Below are 24265 nucleotides of genomic sequence, written 5' to 3'. Positions count from 1 at the left end.
AGTCTGCCCACATAGTTCGGATCAGGCAGAGAAGTTTTTCTAGCTTTTCCCTAGTATGAAATACTGTTTAGGATTTAGGATTCAAATCTGACTTATATGGTTTAAAAACTGACAAATGTAAGACACTTGGCTGAAAACAGTTAAGTGGAAAATTGTGAAAGTTTGATTTTTTAGACTGTAGCTGTAAGGGCTCAGGAGCATTTTGGAACATTTTAGCAGCCTGCAGCAGCAGGAGTGTCCGATTTTCTAATGAACATCTGTATTTTTGTCTGTCTGTGGATGTGTGAGAAGAATAACCTTCTGATGATGTAAGTGTTCACTTACTACTGATTTGTGCTGAGTGGTGGTGGGGTATTTAGTAATGGGGGCAGGAGTGCTTGATAAATTCCCCCGCTTCAGCCGGTTGTTGCTAAGCTGGAACCAATGGAGCTCTGTGAAAAGGTAGACTGCGCTTATCTCCTTTTTCTTTTTAAACTTTGCTTTTTTGCAGTCTTTCCCTCACTCTCTCTTTTGCTTTCTGCCTATTGTGCAAATACACACTCATACACATCCTTACGTGCACTTGTTCCCTCTCTTTCTCTTCCTCTATCTGTGGTTCTTTTTGTTTTCTATTTTTCTTTTAGGCTGTTTAGCAGCACCCACTGGGGCAGTCACCCCGAACCCCCCCCGACTCTCTTCTCTCTTCTCTCTCTCTCTCTCTCTCTCTCTCTCTCTCTCTCTCTCTCTCTCTCTCTCTCTCCTCTCTCTCTCTCTCTCTCTTTCTCTCTCTCTCTCTCTCTCTCTCTCTCTCCTTCTCTCTCTCTGTCACCTACCACACACCCCCTAGGAGTCTCTTCGGCCTGGGAAAAGACGTTTCTATGGAGAGGAGAGGATGAATGTTGGACCAGACTGCTAAAAGTTTTTACTTTCCTTTTAGGGCCTTAATTAAGTTCTCTCTCGCTGTCTCTCTCTCTGTCTGTCTGTCTGTCTGTCTGTCTGTCTCTCTCTTTCTCCGTCTATCCCCTCTGTCTTATATGAACACAGACACAAATAAGAACATTAATTCAGTTTATAGTTCATGCTTTTCACTTCTGTTTCAGATTTGTTGAATAATTACACTGTAAATGAATTTGATCACATTCCTCAACATAAGCGGAAAACAACATATCCTGAAACCTCTTTCTTCCAGTTAATATACAAACTTACATAAACATGTCTGAGTCTACCTGTTTTTGTGTTGATTACCGCCGTCAATAATTTCAATAATTTGCCCTTCAAATCACAGCTTTTGCTGCCCCAACCCCTTTTAGCAACCTACAAGCACAAAACCTTTCAGAAGCATCTGGAACACTCGCATGTGTTTGCCATGCTGTAGACACGTCATACTATATAGTACAATATCGTACTCCAGACTGGACCTTTGACAAAGGAAGATGATTATACTCTTATTATAGTGCATACATAGTCATTTGCAATCTGACAGCTTTTGGCTTTGCTCAGTAACATATGGCTGACAGTTGGGGCCCATCAGAAAGTGTGTGTGTGTGTTGTTGTGTATGTTTGGGGGTGGGAGGAGGTATGTGTCAGCATTTCCTTTTAGTTGACACTCTGGGCTGACAGTTCAAAGGATGCCTGTCGCCTGTTTCAAAGCTCATACCTTTCCTCTCATGTTTTGCACACCACGCGTCCTGGCACAGAAGGAGTTAAAGTGAGAGAGAGACAGCGAGAGAGAATAGGTGTGTGTGTGAGTGTGTGTGAAGGGCTCCCCATGGTTAAGGGGTTTCCTAGCAACCCTTTTGCCACTTGTTGCCAAGATCTGGTGGGACGCTAGTTGCCCAGGGAGCCCTCTCTCGCTGTGAGAGCCTCTGTTCACTTTTCTTCCCTTTAGGGAGATTTAGAGAGCGCACACATACGCTGCCGTGCTGTTCACTAATCTGACTGTGCCTTAGAAATGTGGTGTGCTGAGTGTTTTTCATCTCACTCTTATGAAAATAGGCTGCCATTTAGTATTTGTGTGCAGTGCATTGTATATTGTAGTGGTGCACCGACCGTGAATACAGCCAATTTGGCCAAAGACCGATTTTTATTAACCTTTTTGTTTTTTTTTTTAATCCAAAGCTCACACTGTGGGGGGTAAATGAACATATGACATTTCCAGTACTTTTTTTTTAGCCAGACTTGCAAGCTTTCAATAGAAACAACATTATCTGCTCTTTATTTGGGAATTTATAAGTTTTCAATTTGAAATCAGTTACTTATTTAAATAAGACTTAAAGCATATATATATATATATATATATATATATATATATATATATATATATATATATAAATTTATTTTTTTATTTTTTATACAGATATTTGATGATGTATTTATTGTACTTACACGTTACACACTCTTTTTTTCTGCATTTGAAAACATCTACAAATAAGTGTACATTTCTAATCGTTTTTTTTAGTGTCGGCACTGGCAGATATGTACATGGAAAATATTGGATTTGGCCATCACCCCACAGTTCCCGTTGGTGCATCCTTAGCGCATTGTTTGATTTACACCAGCTATTTGTTGAGGGAATGTTTTTATATATATACTATATTCTGCTTACCATAGTATATGTGTACCACATTCTGCTGAAATAGTGGGCCTCAGTCTTTTAGACATGACAGTAAGAATTTCCACATTACCTGCCTGCTTGCTGTGCTACATATAGAACTGCTCTAAACAGAAATCCCTGTGTATGAGAGAGTTTGAGAGGAAAACATGATGGTAGAAGGTGGAGTTTTGAGAAAACATCTGCAATGACCTTGGCTTTTCTCCGACTTCAGGGGCCAATGATTATGTAGGCTCAGAACCAGTATTAGAGATACTATCAAATGTGCATTTTGGTGTGTCATGATTGTAGGTGTTGCTGTAGGTGTTGCTGTGGGTGCTGCTGTAGGTGCTGCTGTGGTTGTTGCTTCGGGTGTTGCTGTGGTTGTTGCTTCAAAAATAAAAGTGAAATTCAGCTTTATTGTTATTTCTTCTCATCACAAATGTGTTGAGAGGAACGAAATGTAGTTTCTCCAGGACACGGTGCTACATTAAAACATAGAACAGCAGCAGACAGCATTTGAGACAGGCACTAAAAAAATACAGTCAAACAATGCAAACACCATACAATAAACTCTTCAATACAATATACAACAGCTATATAACTGTACAACCATCAAGCACAGGACAAAAGAGAAAGTAGACCAACACATTAATAGTTGTGTGTGTCTAGTTAATAACAGCTGCTGTTGCTGCTGCTGTTGCTTAGTAGTTGATATAGCCATTCATACATACATACATACATACATACATACATACATACATACATACATACATCATCTAAACCGCTTATCCTTCTGGGTCGCGGTGGGGTGCTGGAGCCTATCCCAGCTGTCATTGGGTGGAAGGCAGGATACACCCTGGACAGGTCACCAGTCCATCACAGGGCAGACAGACAGACATACACAGTCACACACACACTCACACCTAGGGGCAATTTAGCATGTCCATTCAGCCTGACTGCATGTTTTTGGACTGTGGGAGGAAACCGGAGTACCCGGAGGAAACCCACGCAGACACGGGGAGAACAGGCAAACTCCACACAGAAACGACCCTGGTCGCCCGGCCGGGAATCAAACCCAGGCCATTCTTGCTGTGAGGCGACAGCGCTACCCACTGCGCTACCCACTGCGCCACCCACTGTGCTACCCACTGCGCCACCGTGCCGCCCTATAGCCATTCAACCATGTAAAAATTATAGTGGTCATTTTGTAAGATGTGCAAATCTAATATTAAAGCTACTAAAATCGATTGGCCAACGTTTGTTTACTGCCTGAAGTTTACAGGTAGCGGAAGTTTATACGTTACTTCACCAAGTAGCACTGAATACACACTTGCCTCAAACCACATCAAGTTGTTGTAATACCAAATTGACTTACTTATGTGGTTTCTGAAACTATACACTGTCCGAAAAAAAGGTACTGTGCAGGTATGTTTTTCAGCGTAAATGCACAGTTAAAGGTACAGCAGTGGTTGTAAGGTCAAGCTGCGTACCTTAAATAAGTTTTCCCCAGAGGAAAGGTACATATTTATACCTTTTTCATAACCTAATGTTTTAAAACAAAAAAATAAAAAGCCTGAAGACAAGACAGGTGTATGCAGTCATTACAACTTAAAAATGTATTTGCAATGAAATATGGTGTAATTATGTTACATCACTAAAGGTACTGAGAGTACCACCACAATGACAAGAGCGGGACCACCGCAGTGACAGTTCAGTACCTTTTTTGTCTGAGTGTGTATGACATACTGTTACCTACTGTGATTCTGTAGGTAGAGACAAGTCAGCTGCTACTACAGTTTTTAGCTAGTTTTCTTTTAGGAAAAATTGTGATGTATGTATTGGCTGAATGTAAATTGGCTGAACAACAAAACTGTTATTTTTAGTTGAACATTCACTTTAATTTTTGTCACAAAACCTCATTTTAGACTTTGATGTAACTACACAAATATAAACATTATTAAAAGCCTTTCTACACTATGTGAGATTTCTATGGATTTTGCATGCCATCATTGTTTGAGGATTTTATGTATACAAAACATATTCTCTGCGTTGCAGACAGAGCTTTCTTCTCCCTAACCACCATTTACATCCAGTTTGCATGTCCCCACCTGACACCTTGGGAATTGAAGCAGTAAAAAAAATCACAGTCATGTTCCAGATGACAGGAGGCTTTCTTTACTCCCTGTCTTTCATTGTGCTCCTTATCTCCCCTCTCAGTTCATCTCCTCCCCTCTCTCTTTCTTTCTCACTCTCTTTGTTTCTCTGACCCTGTTTGCCTAAATTATCTTCTCTTAAAGGAGTGGGAGCTCTGTCTACCAGCCTGTGGGAACTTTCTGATAAGTGTGTGTAGGGGTCCGTGTTACGGTGTGCTTTTTTCCCCCAGGTTAAACAACTGTGTAGTAGGGATGCATGATAATATCGGACTCATATCAGTGTTGGGAGATTTATGCTTAAATAAAAAATATTGGCATTGGACAGGTGTTCAGTTTTGACTGATATTTGTCACTATTATTTGGTGAAGTACTGTACAGTTTCTGTACACTAAAAGCAGGGTTGGGATAGCTACTGAAAAATTAGTAATTAGCTACTTTGTAGCTACTTTTCCAGAAAAGGGTAGTGGCTACTTTTTAGCTACTTTTTGAAAAGTAGTGCACTACTTTTTAGCTACTTTAAGAGCGCAACTGTCAATCTTTGTGAATCTCCACCCGACACACCAAACAAGCCCAACTAAAAATGTGAACAAGACACTGCATTTAATCATGTGCCAGCAAGAAACATATAATTGAAAAGCTGCAAATATACAGAAAGATCACCAAAAAGTGAATTTAAGTGTAATCAACCCTCAAACTTACACAACAGAGGCGCGATATCCAACAAAAATTAAGACTAAAGACAAAGTCAATCATTCCAGGTTTTTCCTTCAACAAAAATAAACGAATACAAACCAAACAACTTTGTGCAAAGAATTGTCAACTGTTGAAATAAAACTGCTCCAATTTAAACATTTCGGCAAGATCTGTACAGACATGACATTCAGAGTTGTTTAAACTTTGGTAACACTTTTGCCTCAAAGTTCTCATCAGTAACTCTGGCTCTGTTTGGGGTGAGAATCAGGCCTGAATAATCTCTCCACTGCTGCAGAGCTGTTCTGGCTCCACAACAACTCGCGAAGCTGAATCAGCTTCTCATTCGCCAGCTTCTTGTTCGAATTGTCCTGTTCCACCTTAAATGGCCAAGCAGTACAATCTGGCGCCTCAGGCACCATTGAGTGTGGAACGGGGCAATTTGAATGAGAAGCTGGAGAATGAGAAGCGACTTCAGCCTTGCAAAAAGTAAAACATTGAGAGATATTTTACAAGAAACTCATGGAGAAGTTTCATGAAGTGTGAGAAAAGCAGCTATAGCTGAGCTAAAGGTTAAAGCAGAGCAAAGTAAGTCTGTGTTTTCATTTGTATTATATTTTTAGCCTGTACTAGTACATTAACACATACTGAGACGTATTTACATCCAAGATAGTAAACCAGACATAAAATGTTGCGGCTCCCAGGGTGGTTTCATTTTTGCTGAAAGGACAAAATGGCTCTTCTTAACATTTTGGTTGCCGACCCCTGAGCTAAGCCTACTATTAAGGGGTGATCAGCGAGTGGGGCCCAGTGCGTGACCGTTTGCTCGAACTGTCCGCTGCTCAGTCAGGATTGCACAGTCGCCACCAGCCCAGTTAACAACCGTGTTCTGTGGTTCACATTTTGTGCGGATTGCCTGAAGCCTGTAGCGGAATTGCAGCAAAAATGATCTCTATAGCTACACAAAAAATTGTAGGCGCTACAGCTATTAGCTACAAAAAATTGTAGTTAACTACAAAAAGTAGTGTGCTACTTAGCTTTTCCCCCATCCCTGACTAAAAGTCCACAGAAGTATTTTTAATCAGTTAAACTAACCACTGTAGTGCTATGTTTAGATGATCCAAATTTCTCTTGGTGCAGGTTTCAACATAAATTGCAATAGGATGTCATGGAAACCTTTTTTTTAGTTTTTGAAATAGGTTTGATAACCTAAGTAAACTTTATTTAACATCATAGTATGTTAACAAGTTTCTAAACATACCATTCACTTCCTTATTCTGTACACATACGGTCCATCAATGGGATTTAAGTGGCAAAACCAGGCTGTTTTTGGATTAACTGTTGATGTGATGTCACAAAAACCAGCCCTTTTTATATATCCGCCGATTCAGACTACAGCAGTTTAGCTCCACCCCTTCAGGTTGAAGCAGTCAGACTGCTTTTTGATTGAGGCACAGTACAAAGCAGCCAATCAGAACAGAGATCATCTACATATATCAGTTTTAAAGACATAGTGAAAATGGTCATTATTCATAGTTATTATAATTACAATGTTTCTTGGTACATATATTAATATAGAACACAAGGCAAAATCAAGTGACAAGTCTACAGCTGACAAGGTTTGAGAGGTTTTTCTGTTCTGACTGGTGTGATTTGAAACATAATGCGATACAAGGCTGCTCTGGCAACCCAATCTCCTGAAGAATTTGTAGGAATTATAGTGAGCAAGACCGATTTTGTTGGATTTTATGTGAATGAAGTACTGAGGAAAGGCAAAGACAGTTAAATAGCCTGTAGCCTCAAACTTTAACCATTTGTAATCTTTTTCAGATGAGTTGGTTTGTGTGAACTGCTCTGAATTTGGACGTGAAAGATTGTCCTAAGGCTAGCAGGTGTCCCTGATCCTGTCTCCACTTGCACACACACACATGCACACTTTTGTACACACACAATTAGACACACACCCTCAGGGAGGGGAAAGGGTGAGTAAGGGGTGGAGGCATTCGCTCCTTGCCTCTACAGAAATGTGGGAACACTTGCTGTTTTATTCGGCAGTGATTTTCTTAGTGCCTGTCTCAGTGTGAACTTGAATGGGGCCTTTGGGACAGCGAGCCCTGGAAGTTTACCTCATGTAGTGCCTGGTAGGAGGTTGGTTTAAAGCTACAGCTCTTAAACAGTAAAAATTTTATGGCCTGAATTCTCTCCTCCTCCAACACACACAGACATGAACACACACCAGAAAAGCCCCCGAGGGCAGGTGAAGGATGTCAGTCTTTGTTTTCCCCTCAAACTTGACTCTGCAATGTAACAATGCATGTACAGATGTAATAGTTTGGCGAAAGCTTAAATTTGCATAGGTTTTCCTTTCCTTTAAATATGAATCGATTAACCAAGACATGTTTGCTTATTTATCTTTGCACTGGAGCCATGCACAAAAACTGGACCAAATTCAGACTTCATGATGACTGCTGCTACTATATATGCAGTAGACTTGAGCCAACTGATAATCAGTTACTGATAGTTTCCATCTGTCGCAATTGTTCATCAATTTGTATGATTTAAGTGACCAAAAACAGACAGTCCGTGATTCACAATGTGCTAAAAGTAGTTATATTTGTCTTGCAAGATTTCTTTTAATGTGTAATGTTGTATCATATTCTGAATCATCCATGATCTACTGTCTGGCTTTAGTACATTCTGTGGCAGAGCGAGGTAGATCTTTTATTTTCTTACCCGTGTTCGTGCTTGTTAAATTGATAAAGCCGTGCTGCAGCCTTCCACACACATAGCGGCTTCTCTCAGAAAATATGAATGGGGAATTAAAAGATTTTTATGCTGTGAACACGTCAATCATTAAAAACAAAAAATACAACACAGCTGCAGTAACAGTAGCTTTAGGCTGCTTCACATAGTTGAGCTTTAGCCGTTATAGATATTAACAAGAAGTGATTTATAGGTTATAAACAATGTTATTTATTTATTTATTTATAAAGCAAACTGCCTACGCTATTTCACTTACCTATCTGGCTACCTACCCTACTCCTTTAAACTGCTGCTGCATGCATATAAATCTCTACATGGTTTAGCACCCTGCTATTTAGCTGACCTCCTTCATCCCTGATGCCCTGCCTGAATGCTAAGGTCTTCTAAAGCTGGGTTTCTGTCTGTCCCTAAATTCAGATTGGTCACTGCTGGGGACAGATCTTTCAGCATTATGGCTCATAAATTGTGGAAATCAGAATTATTGACACACATCATGGGTTCTATGAAAACAACAAAAGTTTTAACTTTTCACGAGTGCAATAACATCTTTAGAAGGCCGAGCTGAGTAATGTTTGAGTGTTTGAGCTTGAGCAGTTTCTGTCGTCAGTTATGAGCTATAGCAAGTATCAACAGCTAGGAAGCACGACAGCTAACCAGCTAATTTGACCACTTTAGGCTTGTACTTTAATAGTTGCATACAATGAACTGAAAAAAGACAACTAAGTTGTTATTAATGTGTCTATTAACCATCAGCTAAAATTTCACAATTTTGACAGGCCTTCATAGCATTCAAAGACTTCCAAAAACACGCAGGTCTGGCTGTACCCAGACTTTAATGGTGATGAAGTATTTTCATGTTCAGGATGTGTGCTGTGGTGTCTCTGTCATCACAATAGGTGTCCTTTTTCCCCAGAACATCAGCACCACCCTGTTGTATTGTTAGGACTACCCACACGTTATAGACCCTTCTGCTGTGGGCGGAGGTTATGTTGTGGTTTGATTGGCGGCTGAGGTTGCTGGCTGTTTGCCATCTGTTGCCTTTATGAAGCTGTCACTCGTCAAGGTTTGTGCAGTGTGCATGGTGTAGACAGCTCTGCATATTACTTTTCCTGCACACACTTTTTCCTCCAGGTCCCTTTGTTCTGCTTTCATGGTATCTGCGTTAATCTTTTAGCTGTATAACAACTATTGTAGTCTGTTGCAACTGTTTTAATATATTGTGGAGCATTCTGAAGTCATTGATATTAGGGTTGCATGATATGGACAAAATATTGTGGTTATATTTTTACATACTGTAATTATGATGCGTGTTGCAGTATAATGACAGTACATTGGTAAATCAGTAGTATGGCATGGTTGAAGATTCAGCTGCACTATTTTGACCGAAATAATTTGCTTTGGATTACAGGAGTACCTTGATTCATCAGAATACCCACAGAAGCTCATCTGGAACTGGAATTGTCAAGAACAAAGAAAGAGGACTCATTTGCATATTGTAGCATTCTGTGATATTGGAATTGCAAAGGCAATACAATGATAATGATTAACTAACTATATATTGTGTGGCACTAGTGAAACAAAATTCCAAATTTGTTCCACTTACAAATCTTTCTAAGTGGTCTGTCTTGTGTTTGTAGGGATTGGTGGCAAGTCTGAGTGTATTAACCTTCGTACTACAGTAAATTCAGTATTTTAACCTTCTGACTGCTGTACGTTATGATGTTAACTAATTAAACTAAATGAATTTATAAATGGAGGCTTCTGTGGTGATGAGACTGGTGTGCATTTAGAGCTACAACTGATTTGAACAGAGGGCATGATAAAGGGCCCATATCCTACATTTTTCTTGTATCTTATGTTTTTCTGTGAGGTTCACGTTTGATATCTGTGAGGGTTTATGTACCGAAAACAGTCATAATTCACTCTTACATGAACATTTTCAGAGCTTTCTTTATCCCGTAGAATTAAACAGGCTGTTTGACTTAAGGCTGGTATGCTGTACTGATTGGCTGCCCTGTATTGTGCCTTGTTCAGAAAGCAGGCTGAAGCACTTGTTATAACGTCAGTAAAGTTGGGTGGGCTAAACTGCTGTAGGGTGAATAAGTGGATATATGTCCAAGTTGGGTTTCATGACATCACAAAAGCAATTAATTTACATTAAAATAGGCCGTTTTTGCAGTTTAGTTGCCATATAGGGACTGTTTGGGTTGGGAAGTAAATGATGCATTTTAAAACTTCAGGAATATATTATATACTATCAAACTCTATTCTGTGGAATCAGCCCTTTTTGCCGTTTTGCGCAGTTATTGTGCTGGGCTTTTGCTTTCTTCTCAGTGCAGCTTAAGAGATGGAGCCAGAGGGATTGGATTTTTCTTAGAAATAGACGTTCCATTGCCCTGCAGTGCTTTTCTTATGGCCATTCTAATCCCCATAGCTACTGTGTTTTTTAAGTTATGTTCTTTGGACAGTTGTTCACTTGTAACGGCAGTGTGCACCCATAAAGTGCCATGTGTTAAACACTCGTAGAAGTCTATTTACACACACACACACACACACACGCGCGCACACACACACACCCACACACACACACATATGTGCATGCTCTTGGAGTTGAAGAGCACAGAGGATGTGTAAAACCCTGATCACTTAATGAGAAGCAGCTGTATAAATCACTGGTAGCAAAGTCTGTACAAGGACACACTTGTTGTATACTTGTTGTACGATTAAGAAAACTAAAATGAACTTTTATTTCTCCATTTTCGTTCTTACTCTACCTTCCTCTACACCCAGCCTGCTTTCACTCTCAGTCACCAGCTATCCTCAGTGTGCTTTTCTCTCTTTCATATCCACTCTTTCTCGCTGACTTGCTTATTCACTGTCTGAGGTGTCCGGGCATGCATGGCCAGCATGTGGCTTTAGAACATTCCTCCAGTTCAGGGGTTAGCCCAAAAATGTTAAGCAGCGGCTTCCAAATATACACACTTATCTTGCACACACACGCACGGGGCACTGGCAATTATACTTCTGTTATTTTGCAGTCGCTGCATTCTCAAGGCCGAGTCATATTTCTCTGAAATGATCTCTTTCTGTGTATTTGAGGATTTGTGGACATTTTTCATAAGACTGGGATGTACTCAGTTTATTTTTGTGCTCTGTTTTTTCTTCTTCATTCAGTTTAACTTACAATAGTGACAGAAAAGCAGAAGCTTTCTTATGCTGTTGTTCAATAGTACATCTTTTCTGTTTGTGATAAAAAGATAATATGCTGTCTAGGAATTCTGGCTAATGCCACCATCTGATATTTTTCATGAACATACCTGCCAATGTATTTGTCTGTTGCTGATCATTTGTTTGTTTATTTTAACAAATATCTGTCGATATGGATATGATTGCTGAGCCTCAGGCCTATGAGCTTATAACCAACACATTTTATGACATTTTAAAAATGTAAATTAGAGATAATGCTGTTGTAAACGAGCTTTTTAATTGGGTACTTTGGCTCAGGGTCATGGTTAGGGTTGGGGTCAATTACGATCTTAAAGATAAACCCTGAAGGGAGAGTGTGTCAATAAAAGGTCAGGCTTCAAGTACCCTTATCATGACCCCAGTTCCAGCCTGCAGTTTGAGATACTGTCAGTGTGAGGTTTGCGGTCCTATAACTCAATCTACAGAGTTGGGCTGAGCTCTAAATCGGTGCTTATTGATCACTGTGGCTTAGTAATCAGTCAATATCACAGCATGTCCCAAATAACAGCCAGAAAGAGAACTCGCCCCTACACTCTGCTAATGAGGGTGGACCTCATTTGTTTGCTCTTCAGCGTGAAACATGGGAGTTCTTTAAAGAAGTGGAATTGATTTGACATGAAGAACAAGGTTGTGTTGATTTTTGATGTTTATGATCTGTGAAGGTCTTTCATACCTCTGTAACAGGGCTGCACAACATATTGTTTGATCATTATCACAGTTTAGGCCTTTGCAACACTGATGTAGCAAAATAATGCAATAGACAGCACAAGAGTTACAGATGAGTTTTTCTGTGGTTGTTTCAATGAGCCAAGGAATCATCTAATCCAACAGAAGTATTACTTTGGTAAAAAATAATGCTGGCCAACTTTTATCCTGGCAAAATTACTGATTAATCAATGCATCTATTTCAAGGTGCATCACAGTTCCAGTATGTTTTAGAATAATCACAATACTAGTATTTTGTCCTTATCATGCAGGCAGGGGTTTAGAGATGGGAATGATGGAGATGTTTTCCATGGCCAAGGATAAAAGCTACTTCATTTTAATAATAATACCCAAGTTCATTCATCAGTCCTGACAACGAACTAATGAGACGTTGTATTTGCTTTTGTATTTGTCCTGTTTCTGCAACAATTTAGGTCAGATTCCTCCTGATGGTCTTGAATAGAACTCTCTGCCATACACAGTGTCCCTGTATTTCTTAAAGATAACGAACCGCTTAACCCTCCAAAACAAGGCCATGACTAAAGAATGTTTACCAATCTCCTGATGCAGCAGAGAAGGCTCACATTCATGGCCGAGTTGACTGCGCTCACTCTTGACGTGATCCTGTTTGAATTGGAACAGAAGCTTATGGCCGCGTTCTAGAATCCCCGCAATGATAGACGAGTTGTGGAATTGGAGCGGTGTCGTTCTGCTGCGCGCCCCAGTCTCCCTGTTTGTTTTTGTTCATTCAGATGGAAAATTCCTCAGAATATCCCTCCCCCTATTTTTTATACTCCTATTGGACTTCGTAATTAACTAACGAGTCTTAGCCCAGCAGGGTTTCTGGACAGAATGGTTGGTCGAGCTTCACTCTAGGCCAAAAGAGCGAATTCTTTTATGGGTTTGGTTGGCTGGTAATTCTACTGAAAAAGAAGATCTTTGGGCAAATTGACATCATTTGCTGTCTGCACTGTATGTAGTCTGAAAATGCTAATTACCATAAATCATAATTTTGCCAGTGTAACATCTGCATGTTAACAATGGAAATCAATGAGCTATTGTATTGTCACAAATTCAGCTGGATTCTATTTCCTTATTGATTGTCTTGGCTGATAGAACAGCGCTTTGTCATTGATTTTTAAAGCTCTTGGTTCTACTCTAGACACAAACGAATGGGTTCATTCTCTCTCTCATTTTTAAGAGAGAGACACCGGGAAACACCCCCCTTGCATCCCTGGACACTAAGCTTGCTCATTCTTTCTCACACTCGTTTTTCTTTGTTGCGCACACATTCGTGCTCATAGACGCTGGTGTGATGGCTCAGTCACGCAAAAAGTAGCTCAGGATCTTTAATGCCATAAAGGACTCATAGCATAAGAAATTAATCTAATTGTAAGAAATACAGAAAAACAGCTGTAATCAGTTTTCTACACAAATATGTAGGGATTCACCGAATACGGGATTTCTGGGCTGATGCCAATATATGATACGTTTTATGTTGATGGCAACTCATAAACATCTATAAACTAATAACATTTATTTGTAGAGATTTCAAATGCAGGCATCTTAGCAGAGAAGCCCTAAACATTCTGATCTTCCAGACTACAATAAATACGTCAACAAATGTCGGTCAAAACTAATAGTAGTAGTAATAATAATAATAATAATAATAATAATAATAATACCAACTGACCAGCTTTGGTCATGACTAGCTTTATTTGTATTGCCTTCCCCGTACCCTACTGACCTTTGTCTGTCTGTCTTACTCTCACTCTGTCTTGCTCCCGTGCTTGTTCTCTATCTCTCTCTCTCTCTCTCTCTCTCTCTCTCTCTCTCTCTCGCGCGCACTCTCTTTCTCTCTTTCTCTTTGCTCTGCTCTCTGTCTCACTCTCATACTCACACATCGTCTTGTCCTGTATTCCATTCATTAATTTTATGTGATTTCTGTGGTAGCCTGAAAGAGTGCCTGACACACTGGTTGTGTGTTTGTGTGTGTGTGTGTGTGTGTGTGTGTGTGTGTGTGTGTGTGTGTGTGTGTTTGAGGCACTCATCTGTTGAGTTTGTAAGGGGCTTGTTGAAAGTGGACCTTTTCACGTCAGGACTGACCTTTTGAGCTAAATAAGCTACGCTAATGGAAATGGGCAGATAAACTGCAGCTGATAATGTAGGCTGTTCACATGCTATTCTCAGTCACACACAAAGCCAATCCCTGGCGTTATTTGCTTGTTTATTTAGACTAAATAATGAGACTAAGAATGATTTTGTGTTTTGGGGTTAGAAAGGTCTCAGGCAGAACACACTGTCCACCAATCAGCTATGCTTTCATTCACCTAATTAAAATAATCACAATCTCTTTGGATTAGCCATTTGTTCCGGCTCTAAGTCTGTGCTGATAGTGGGTTAGTGCTGGATTTAGCTAGCCAGTAGTCACACATGGATTAGTCAGCAGACATTATGTGATTGTGTGTATGTGTGTGTTTCCCTGCTGTTGCTATACACAGAGAAACAGAGGTCAAAAAACAGGGTTGCATGAAGTTTCAGGAATTCATTGTTTTTTGTGGTAAATACTAAACATTCAGTATGTTCAATTTTTTGCTTAAATCTTTGTTTAAATTTGCCATTTGCCAAACAAATTTTTCCTCACTTATTGACCTAAAAGTTTCACACAGTAAAAAGATAGTTGTTGTAGGTGAACACTGTTTCAAAAAACGTACTGTTCACGTCCTGGTACATACGGCCCATATATGAAAACTAATAAGCAAAAACAGCCTGTCTTGAGTTCATTGTTTTTGTAATGTTATGCAAAAAAATATTTACAAATGTCCACCTGTAGCCTATAGAAGTTTAGCTCCACCCATTCACATCAAAGTGGATTAATCAGACATGGATTAAGCCTGGTCTTGGACTAAATTGCAGTGCCAATGGTCAGTCTTTATTAGAAATTCTTTTTAGTCCAGGTTTAGGCTTTATCTTGGTCTGGGAAACTGGTTCTTAAAGGCACAGCAACAAATCAGCCTGTTTAAATGTAAGCGGTAAAGAATTTAGAAATGGTCATGTAAAAATGAATTATGATTGTTTTTGGTACAGAAGTCCAGACAATTGTTATAAGTGGACACCTGAGAGAAAAAAAATACAATAATAATATAAAATACTGTCCTTTTAAATAGAATAACACTATGTGAACAGTGTATTCTCCCTTTAGGCAAATCACATTTTGCATGCTAATAGTCAGAGTCACAAGGAATTCCCAGGGACACTTATGAAGCTTATTGCAAGCTTATTTGCAACTTGCGCAAAAGACAGGCTCACAGAGTGAGGTTCGGGTGCATTTTGTGTGCAAAAAGCTGCCTGTATAGAAACGTGCAAGCTTCTTTTGGCATTGTAACTGTTTTTGCCATTATCTTTTTGGTATAAACTGTGATATCTACATGTGGTATCAGTATCATAGTCACAATTCTGGTGTCATAAAAACTCAGTACAAGCACACACTTCATTACCCTGGATGTATCGTCATTATACTTAGTAGCAATCATTATATAAGCTAATGATATTTGAAGTGGCTGTTCACAACTGAATTTTATTCCCCTGTAGCATCACTAAGCTCTTCACTCATTCGCAGAGCACTCAATTAGAACTTCTTAATGGAACCAGACATGCTCAGTCAGCCCAGAGTTTATGAATGCAGCACTAATAGGAGATTGTCACTGCTGCAAGGAAGCAATTATAATGGCATCAGCAAGCACTACGCTGTGCCAGGAGGTTGGCATGGGGCACACAGGATATTCCAGAGTTAAACTTAGGGCACTTAAATGCAGAGTGGGAGCACAAGACAGAGGAAAAACAACAAAGGCAAGTGCTTTTATGGGTTAATTATAGCTCACTGTGGCCATTCAAATGCTGGCAGTGCTAGCTTAAGAGAAACAACTTAACGAGCCCTGAAAATGACGGCCTTGTCAGGTTTGTTTCTGTTACGTCAGGACTTTTTTTTGGTCAGAGCTGTGAAGTTTTGTGTTTTTCTGTGTGAATATATATGTGTGTGTGTGTGTGTGTGTGTGTGTGTGTGTGTGTGTGTGTGTGCGCGTGCGTGTGTGTGTGTGTGTGTGTGTGTGTGTGTGCGCGCGTGCGCGTGCGTGTGTGAGAGACACAGAGAGAGAGAGAATGCCCAAATCCCCAAAAAGGAGAGGAGAGACAAGAATGCAGATGTTGGTTAGTGGATTTTGCCACAGAGTGGTCACTTTCATGTGAACGAGTGTGTTTCTGTCAGCTGAAAAAGATTTTTCCATTTTTAAAGATATGAATGTTTAGAGGTCGCTGGAACTGTTAGTGTTAATGGAGGTTTCCTTTCAAGGTGATTTCAGGCTAGTTACTAACCCCTTAAAAACCCAGGCTTATTACATACTAAGGCTTATTATTCAGTAACTACAGGGACTTCAATGCAAACTGGTTAAGCTATTCTTAGGTTACAGAAGTGTATAATAAAACTTTGGGCCTGACGGTGGGCCCTGGCCATTTAAGGGTTAACTTGTCTGGTTAGTAAGTAAAGTAACTGTGAAAAACTCTCCCATATTCTTTAAGTGAGTAGAGAACTTCCAAAAGGTCTAAAGTTTTGGGCCACAGTTCAGTTTTAATCAGATATCGTTTAGTTTGGTCTGGAAAAACCAACCATCATTGGCTTGCTTTGGTGTTTATGCACATCCACTGCTTTGGCCTGTTGAACTGTGGAGTTTCGGCATTGTTTGAAAGCAGAGAGCCCTTTTTTGGCATGCAAATTGGTGCCATTGTACAACATAGAGTGTAGAGAGGGAGAGGACATTGTTTTTTTGGGAGTGGGGCTGTGGAGATTTTTTTCTTTTCTTTTTTTGTCTGTTTGGTGGCTCCATGGCTTGTTTTGATTGGTCTGAGGGTTTGAGGTTTTTCGGGGCCAGAGTTGAGACCAGCATGCATGAGATCTTGTGGCATAAGAATGATGTCACTTTAGAGAGAGGCAGAAGGGGATAAAGCCTCGAGTGGGGGTGGGTGTGGATTTGAGCTGGTGTTAGTAAAAAAGTGAGACCGTGCGGCAGATAACTACTCACTTCAAACTCTGTACCTCACACATTTTACATGACGTAATTGTTCGCAAAACATATATATTTAAAGTTATGTAAGCCGTTACCTATACATTATGTAAGGCTTTAGCTGTTTTTATGTCTGTGGCTGTGTGATATGGAACACAAACTTTTTCTGAAGTGGCTTTTATGCTTGAGCCCATTTTGTCATATGGTTTTCCTTTTTTTTCCTCCAATCTCGTTTATTTGCATGGAGCTAGTGCAGTAAGAAAATACAACCAGGCATTCATTTTGGGTTATGACCTCATCTCGCCTGCCATCCTCTGCCAGAAGCCGTAGAGAGAAGTGGCTTGGCAGCTACTGTCTGCCCCAGTCATGCCCACTATTAGATGATTGAGCTTTTCGGTCTAGGTCTTCTGATGTTGTCTGGAGGTTTCCTCTGCGCTGGTTAAACGTTACCTGAGGGTTTGTCTGGTGGACAAGAAAGAACAGGCTCAGCTGGTGGACACTCCTAGAGAGATAGACAGCGAGAGAGACGGATGTTGAGGCTGATTTATACTATGAAGATGCTTGAACATGTATCCCTGTTGGGACATGGAAAAGGGGCTGATGGGTAAGGGCAGCTCACAGAAGCTACGACGTGCCCACCTCAGAAATGAATCATGTGAATCTGCGGAGCTGAAGACTCGCTGTCTATCCAGTGCTACTGTGATTGGGATGAGATCAGAACAGTACTCATCCTGAACCAGAACAGTAATATTGCCACAAATGATTCTCAGTTATAGTGTAAAAGTTTGCATCTTCTGTCTGTTCACAGCACTTTCTCCTTCTTGCTCATTTTCTGTACATACTTGCTTGGACACTGCCCTGTAGTGCACATGTTCACGTCACAAGTAAATATGTTGGCAGTTGCCTGTGTGAACCTCTGTGCATGACGCTGCACATATGTTCGCAGATTCACAGACACAGAGTATAATTTGGCCTTCAGGTGCTTTCCAAAAAGTCCATGGTTACTGTAGAGAAGCAGATGATCTGTTCTCCTTCAGCAAACTTTCCGTGTCATTATTTCCAGCATCTTCATATCTTTCTCTCTCCCATTCACTTTGTGTGTCAGCAAGTCTCAGTGCACAGCTAAATCAAGTTTAGACATGTCTGTGTTTACCTTTATTTTAATATGTTGTTTTTGTGCAGGTTAGCTGCACACAGAGTTTAGTTTTATGGTGACATATTTTTTCCTATGTATTAGGAGTGCACAGTGATATCAAAATAATATCATACCGTGTAATAACACAATATCAGTATTGGATAAATGTTTACTTTTGATCGGTATTTCAAACTGATATTTGATGATGTATTTATTGTACTCTGAAAGAGTAGAATGCAAAAAAGTCTGCATTTTATTAATTTTACTATGTTTGTAACCCTCTAGAAACAAATGTTATATTTCTCTGTAATGCTAATTTGAGTAGATGTAATCTCAATTTCTATATTTTGTAAGTGCTTATGTATTGGCATTGATATGTAAATGAAAATATGGGATACTGACATTGGCTCAAAATTCCTATATCGATACATCCCTGCTGTTCATTCATTATTTATATATTGAGGTTAATTCATAATGTTTTGTTTCTGATTGATTAGTGTGTTCAAACCATTTTGGACATGAAAGGAAGTCTATCGAAGGTCTATAGAAGGTACTAGCTAGTTTCTCTCAGAATTAGACCTTCTCCCGTTTGACAATAAGACATAGCTTTACAAACAAGCACATTGCTTTGGATGTTCCCTAAGTGTTGATGTTAGTGATAACAGCAGCACTGTGGACAATAGGATTACATAGTACACATGTCATCCTGAGTCATCTTGTATCCTATAATCCTTCCAAATCTGTTACTGCATATATATTGCAAATTGCGTAGCTCACTTATGAATTGCTTTAAAAAACCAAATGCTTCTAAAGCAGTGTTATGTTCCTTTTTATTTCTTCATTGATTTACTGTAGGCTTAGAGTAAAAGAGTGCTATCCATTGGAAGTTTGGGTTGTGGTTTTGGTTTGCTTGTTGTTTTGGAGCTGCTAGCCAGCTTGGGCCAAACTATTACTGTGGCTCACATTACCTAAGCGAGTGGGCAAGACTTATTATAAATGGCTGCTTTGTGTATGATACTTGAGTGGTTAAATATGAAACACAAGCACTGTACTTTATTCCTTTACTAAAGTGCATGACAGCTTCACAAGGCCTTTTGTGACTGCTTTCTTACGGTCTTCTGGGTCCCCCTGTCCCCCCAGCTGTCTCATTACTGTTTGTGTAGCGCTACGATCATCAGCTCTAGTGTTACAGGTTATTCTGACTTCTAATATTGTACATATATGTCTGAACTCTATGATTTTAGCGTTTACTTATTTTGGGATTTAGAGACTGTGTGAAGGTCTGATTAGTGCCCTGAGCTTATTATAATTTGGTGGGTCCAAATTGAAATCGTGATGAAGAAATGATTGACTTCGCACCATCTCAATTACACTGCCAGTGTGACTGCTTTTATTTCAGTTGAGATTGTCTTAACAAACTTACATGGTTCAGAACTGTAAAGCTCCTGTTACTTCTTCTGTGTAATTTGAAGTGGTAATGTAAAAGGTATAATGATACATTGCTTTGTGTTAGAGTCATGAGAGCAGAGAGATTTGAGGTTCGGGAACAAAATGATAACTTTCTACATCTACATATGAAGTTTCTAACCATCATTTAGTATTTTGCCGAGTTCTTTTCTCTCAGTTGGGCTCTGACCTGAATAAGTAGCTCATTACAATCCCAGCCTCTTGTCTTAATGCTAAATGAGTCATTTCCCTTATCTGATTTACTTACCATCTGATTGCCTATGTTTCTTCTACAGGTTGGGGTTACTGCAGAGATCTGTTGTTTGTGATTACTGGACACTCACTGGGATCAGCAGAGGTAGGACTGCACTGTTAATTCTTTCTTTTTAAAAGTATGTTTAGGTTATTTGAATTGCGCCACTAAAACAATCAGCTTGTGTAAGTTAGATATTTGTTTATTGGTTACTCACAGAATAGCACTGCATGTGTGTCTGAGGCTAAGCTAAAAGCTAAAAGGCTATCGACTGGTTCCTGGAATCGGATTAAAGGAATATTCAGCACCTGCCCATAGGCTTCTGTTATAAGTGTGTTTTTAGTCAGTGGGTTGACTTTCTAAATACAGTGTAATGCATCAAAATGAATATCCATTTGGGTAACAGAGCCCTCTAATTCGGGTGACTGTGTGGAAAATAACCATGGTAAATGGTTAAACCAAGTCGAGGGGGTTAACTTTTTCCCCACAAAGGTTATTTTACATGTGCAGTAATAATAACAACAATGATAACAACAACAACAACAACAACATAAAAAGTAAAATGATAACACTTTTCAGCCGGTAATTTTGAGACGCAGATGTGGACGAAAACACCGTGAAAAGTGAGTTGAAGCTTAATTTTTGTTAAATAAATGATCGTAAAAATACTGCAGTTGACTAGAAGTTTACCAGACCTGTTAGCTTGGCTTGATGTCTTCTTCTCTGAAGCCATTTCACCTGAGGCTGTTTGAAACAGCCTGTTTCGATTGATGTATGCAAGCTGAGATGCAATTGTATTTGTGTTTTTTCTGATGTCTCAAACCCTGAAAATGTCGCAATACCATAGATGGCTTTTTGTACGAGCATGATATCTGCCTGCAGCGCTGAGAGCGTTCAACCAGCTCAGCTCAACAACCATGTTTCTACATCAATGTACAATGGTGTTAATGTAGGATATTAATTCAACCAACATGTTTAAAAGCTCAGTTCATCTCACCTGAGGGAATAGTAGTGTCTGCCTATGGTTTGCATGAAATAAATCAGTAAATTAAATACTGGGGGCTGTTGCCATGGCAACTCGGTTAACCATCAAGTACAGGCCTATTTCTTTGGTAACTGACTATAAGTTACAGATGCTGCAAATAAAGATTATGTTGAAAAAAGCTAGTGTATTCTTTAGGTGCTTAAATTTTCAGTATAGAGTTGTTGTGTAATTTAGTCGAAAAGTTAGGCTTAATCTTTGTGAGAAACGGTCACAGAACTCTCTGGACACCAATATATACTCTTAACACACACACACAAGCACACCCACACACAGTCACAATAAGCCGCTGCCTATGGGCCTTAACACAACACTTACGACAAATGCGCTTCCCTAACCACAAGCCTACTCTCTTCCAGAGCTATTCCTAGTGTAGAGGCCTGCTTTCAGTTACCATAGAGAGAGGGCACAGGGCGGCCTCCCAACAGTAGCATTTATCCATTTGTTTTCATATTTCTCTTCCTTTGGATAGCACTCCTCCCTTTCCCCTCTCTGTACCATCACGCTGTAGCTGGGGCTTTTTTGTCTATTTCTTGTTCTTTCATTCTGACTTTGGTTAAGTGAACTGGGCCCTGATATCTCTTTCTTTTTCTGTTTGCCTGTGTGCCAGTCTTTCCTCATCCTCCAGGGCATGAATGTACACACACACTACACTACTGAAAACAGAAAGCCCCGTTTTGATTACATCGGGAAATTTGAGAGTGCAGTTCTACTCTCTCTCTATCCTCCTCTGTCTCGGGTAGGAAAATTTGGAGGAGGTGATAGGGGAGCTTTCCCCCACCCCCTGGTCCCAAATTATAACACAGAAGAAAACAGCAGTGATTTTGGTCTTTTCAGAAGGTCATTGAATCCTGGTGCATGCCTGTGACACTTCTGCTGACTTTCTCTAAACAAATTACTGCCGTTCATCTTCTTCACTGTTAGAACATTAACCACAGCCTGTCTGTGTGTGGGGTTTAATTCAAGTGCCTGTACATGTGCACACACTCTGAGTCACCATCCTGACAGATAATTCTGCCGAAGGACAGATTATTTTAGAAGTGATATGGAAAATACTAGTTAGGTTAAGCGTTGTTAGGATTAATGGTTAGGTTTAATGGGAAGTTTCTGTACTTGTTTGTTCATTTCGTGTAAAGAATAGTAGTTTTAGTTTATTTGGCTTGTTGAAGCAGGATTTGAGTTGTCTGATCAGACACCACGTGCTACAGAGGCAAATAAACAAGACTGACTTGAAAGGCAAAATTCATAACTGAACACATGAGCTGTACACATATAGGCTTCCTGTAATGGATGTGTTTTGAGTTTTGGTGTATGGTGTGTGTGTGTGTGTGTGTGTGTTTGTGTGTGTTTCTGTGTGTGCGTGCGTGCGTGTGTGCGCATGTGTGCACGTGCGTGTGTGTGTGTGCCTGTGCATGTGTGTGTTGTGTGGGTTCTGAGCTGTGGGGGAGCTACTGTACATCAGGAGGTTTGTGTAAACTGAGCCAAGCCCCTCTGCCCTGTCTCTGTATGTTTACTCAGCTGCCCTCACACACGTGAACTCGCACCCCCCCCCCACACACACACACACACTTTCATAAAATACATTACTGCACACACCCACTAACCTTTGCATATGAGCATGTTGACTGCTTGCACAAGCACATACATACATACATACATACATACATACATACATACATACATACATACATACATACACAGTACTGTGCAAAAGTCTGAGACTGCCATTTCATTTATTTAATTTCCAGACATTCATTTTTAAGAGCCAAGAAGAAGCTAAAAAACATGTAATTCACAGAATTATGCATAAGGAAGTTGGAAACTTGTTTTCAGTTTCAGAAATTTGCATAGATATTTTTGCTTACCTGTAAGTTCAGTCTTAGAAGCTGGTTGCATTTTCTGCTTCTCACTATCTAAATTTTGAGGTTGGAACTCCAGGATGGTTAGTCCATTGTTCTGAGAACAGATCAGTGGCTTTTTTCTTTGATTTGTAAATTGTCTTCTTTTATTGTCTACTTGCTTTTCTCAGTTCTTCTTGTTGAAGCAGAAGTGGAGCTTGATTTTCTCATATCTTAAAATGAAAGCTTTTAGTACTGTATATTTTATGGTCAGCAGATCTTGCATGGTTGTTAGGAGACTCATTTTTATATCTTTTAATTTTTTAAACTCCTGTTTCTTCACCTGTTTTCCTTTGGCTATCTCCTTCCTTATGCAAGTGGACTATTTTAGATCTACTCTTCTTAAAAATGTCTCTTTTTAGCCAGATTAGATGCACATGAGAGAAATTTACTAGGTAGCTGAGGTGTGCTTGGGTAGTTGCTTTAGTGTTAGTGTCTCTTTGAAGGGGGAATTAATGTCAGTAGGGTCTTTTGTTGGGAGACACGGCTGTATCTTACTGGTTTTAAGATTGGAAGGATGAAAGAGTGAAGTGGCAGTAGGGGCATAAAAATACACTTAGTGTTGGAACCTTTTGTAATGTTCTGTTAAATATATGTTTCCAGCGTTTTCTGACAGGGAAACATTACTAACAAAATGTCCACCATCATTGTGCCCAGCAATAAAAGGACTATAGTCAACTGTACACCACCAAGGTGGACAAGTTAGGTGTTTCTAATGAAGTGGCTGGTGGCTGTATATACGTATACATAGATACATACATACATACATACATACATACATACATACATACACACACACACACACATAGTTGCACACACAGCAGAGCAGAGGGTAGGCATTATATTACACGTTCAGACCCGTGGGAACCTCTGTGCCTGTGTGGTGAGATGAACCTCAGTTTTTATCTCCACTGGAGGAGGAAGTCAGCCAGAAAGAGCGGAACCACCGTCAGTCAAACTCTCTAAGCCGTTAGTCGACACTTAAAAGAAATCTGACAACCCATGTAATGTGATCACTAGTACATGCACAGTCTTCCAACATCCTCTCTTTCTGCTCCCTGCACGCCCATGAGGAAGGATAAGTGATTTGGATTTTACTGAAATGCCGCATTATCACTTTAGAATACAGCCATTGAAAAGGACTCAACATGTTGTTTTATTCTGTTCCATTTCCTAACAGTCTGTAAGCAAAGTGATTATATTGCCTCAGGCCATGTGGTTAAATGAAGATGTCCAAGAACGCTGCCTAATGGCCTTGAGCATGCAGACACACACACACACACACACACACAGTCTGGAGTGGAT

The 24265-nt window shown here is 39.9% G+C and overlaps 1 protein-coding gene across 5 annotated transcripts in view; it reads left to right on the top strand.

Annotated features, from left to right (window-relative positions):
• plxnb1b (plexin b1b) overlaps positions 1-24265 on the top strand; it is a 111589-nt gene that overhangs the window by 12515 nt on the left and 74809 nt on the right. For all 5 annotated transcript variants that reach the window (XM_036571058.1, XM_036571061.1, XM_036571055.1 and 2 more), the window contains one exon: positions 20064-20125. The gene's annotated coding sequence lies outside the window, so the exon portion shown is untranslated. The remainder of the gene's footprint in view (positions 1-20063; positions 20126-24265) is intronic.

The sequence above is a fragment of the Colossoma macropomum genome, unplaced genomic scaffold, assembly GCF_904425465.1.
Source record: "Colossoma macropomum unplaced genomic scaffold, Colossoma_macropomum, whole genome shotgun sequence".
Lineage (NCBI taxonomy): Eukaryota > Metazoa > Chordata > Actinopteri > Characiformes > Serrasalmidae > Colossoma > Colossoma macropomum.
This window is presented reverse-complemented; position numbering and strand designations above follow the sequence as displayed.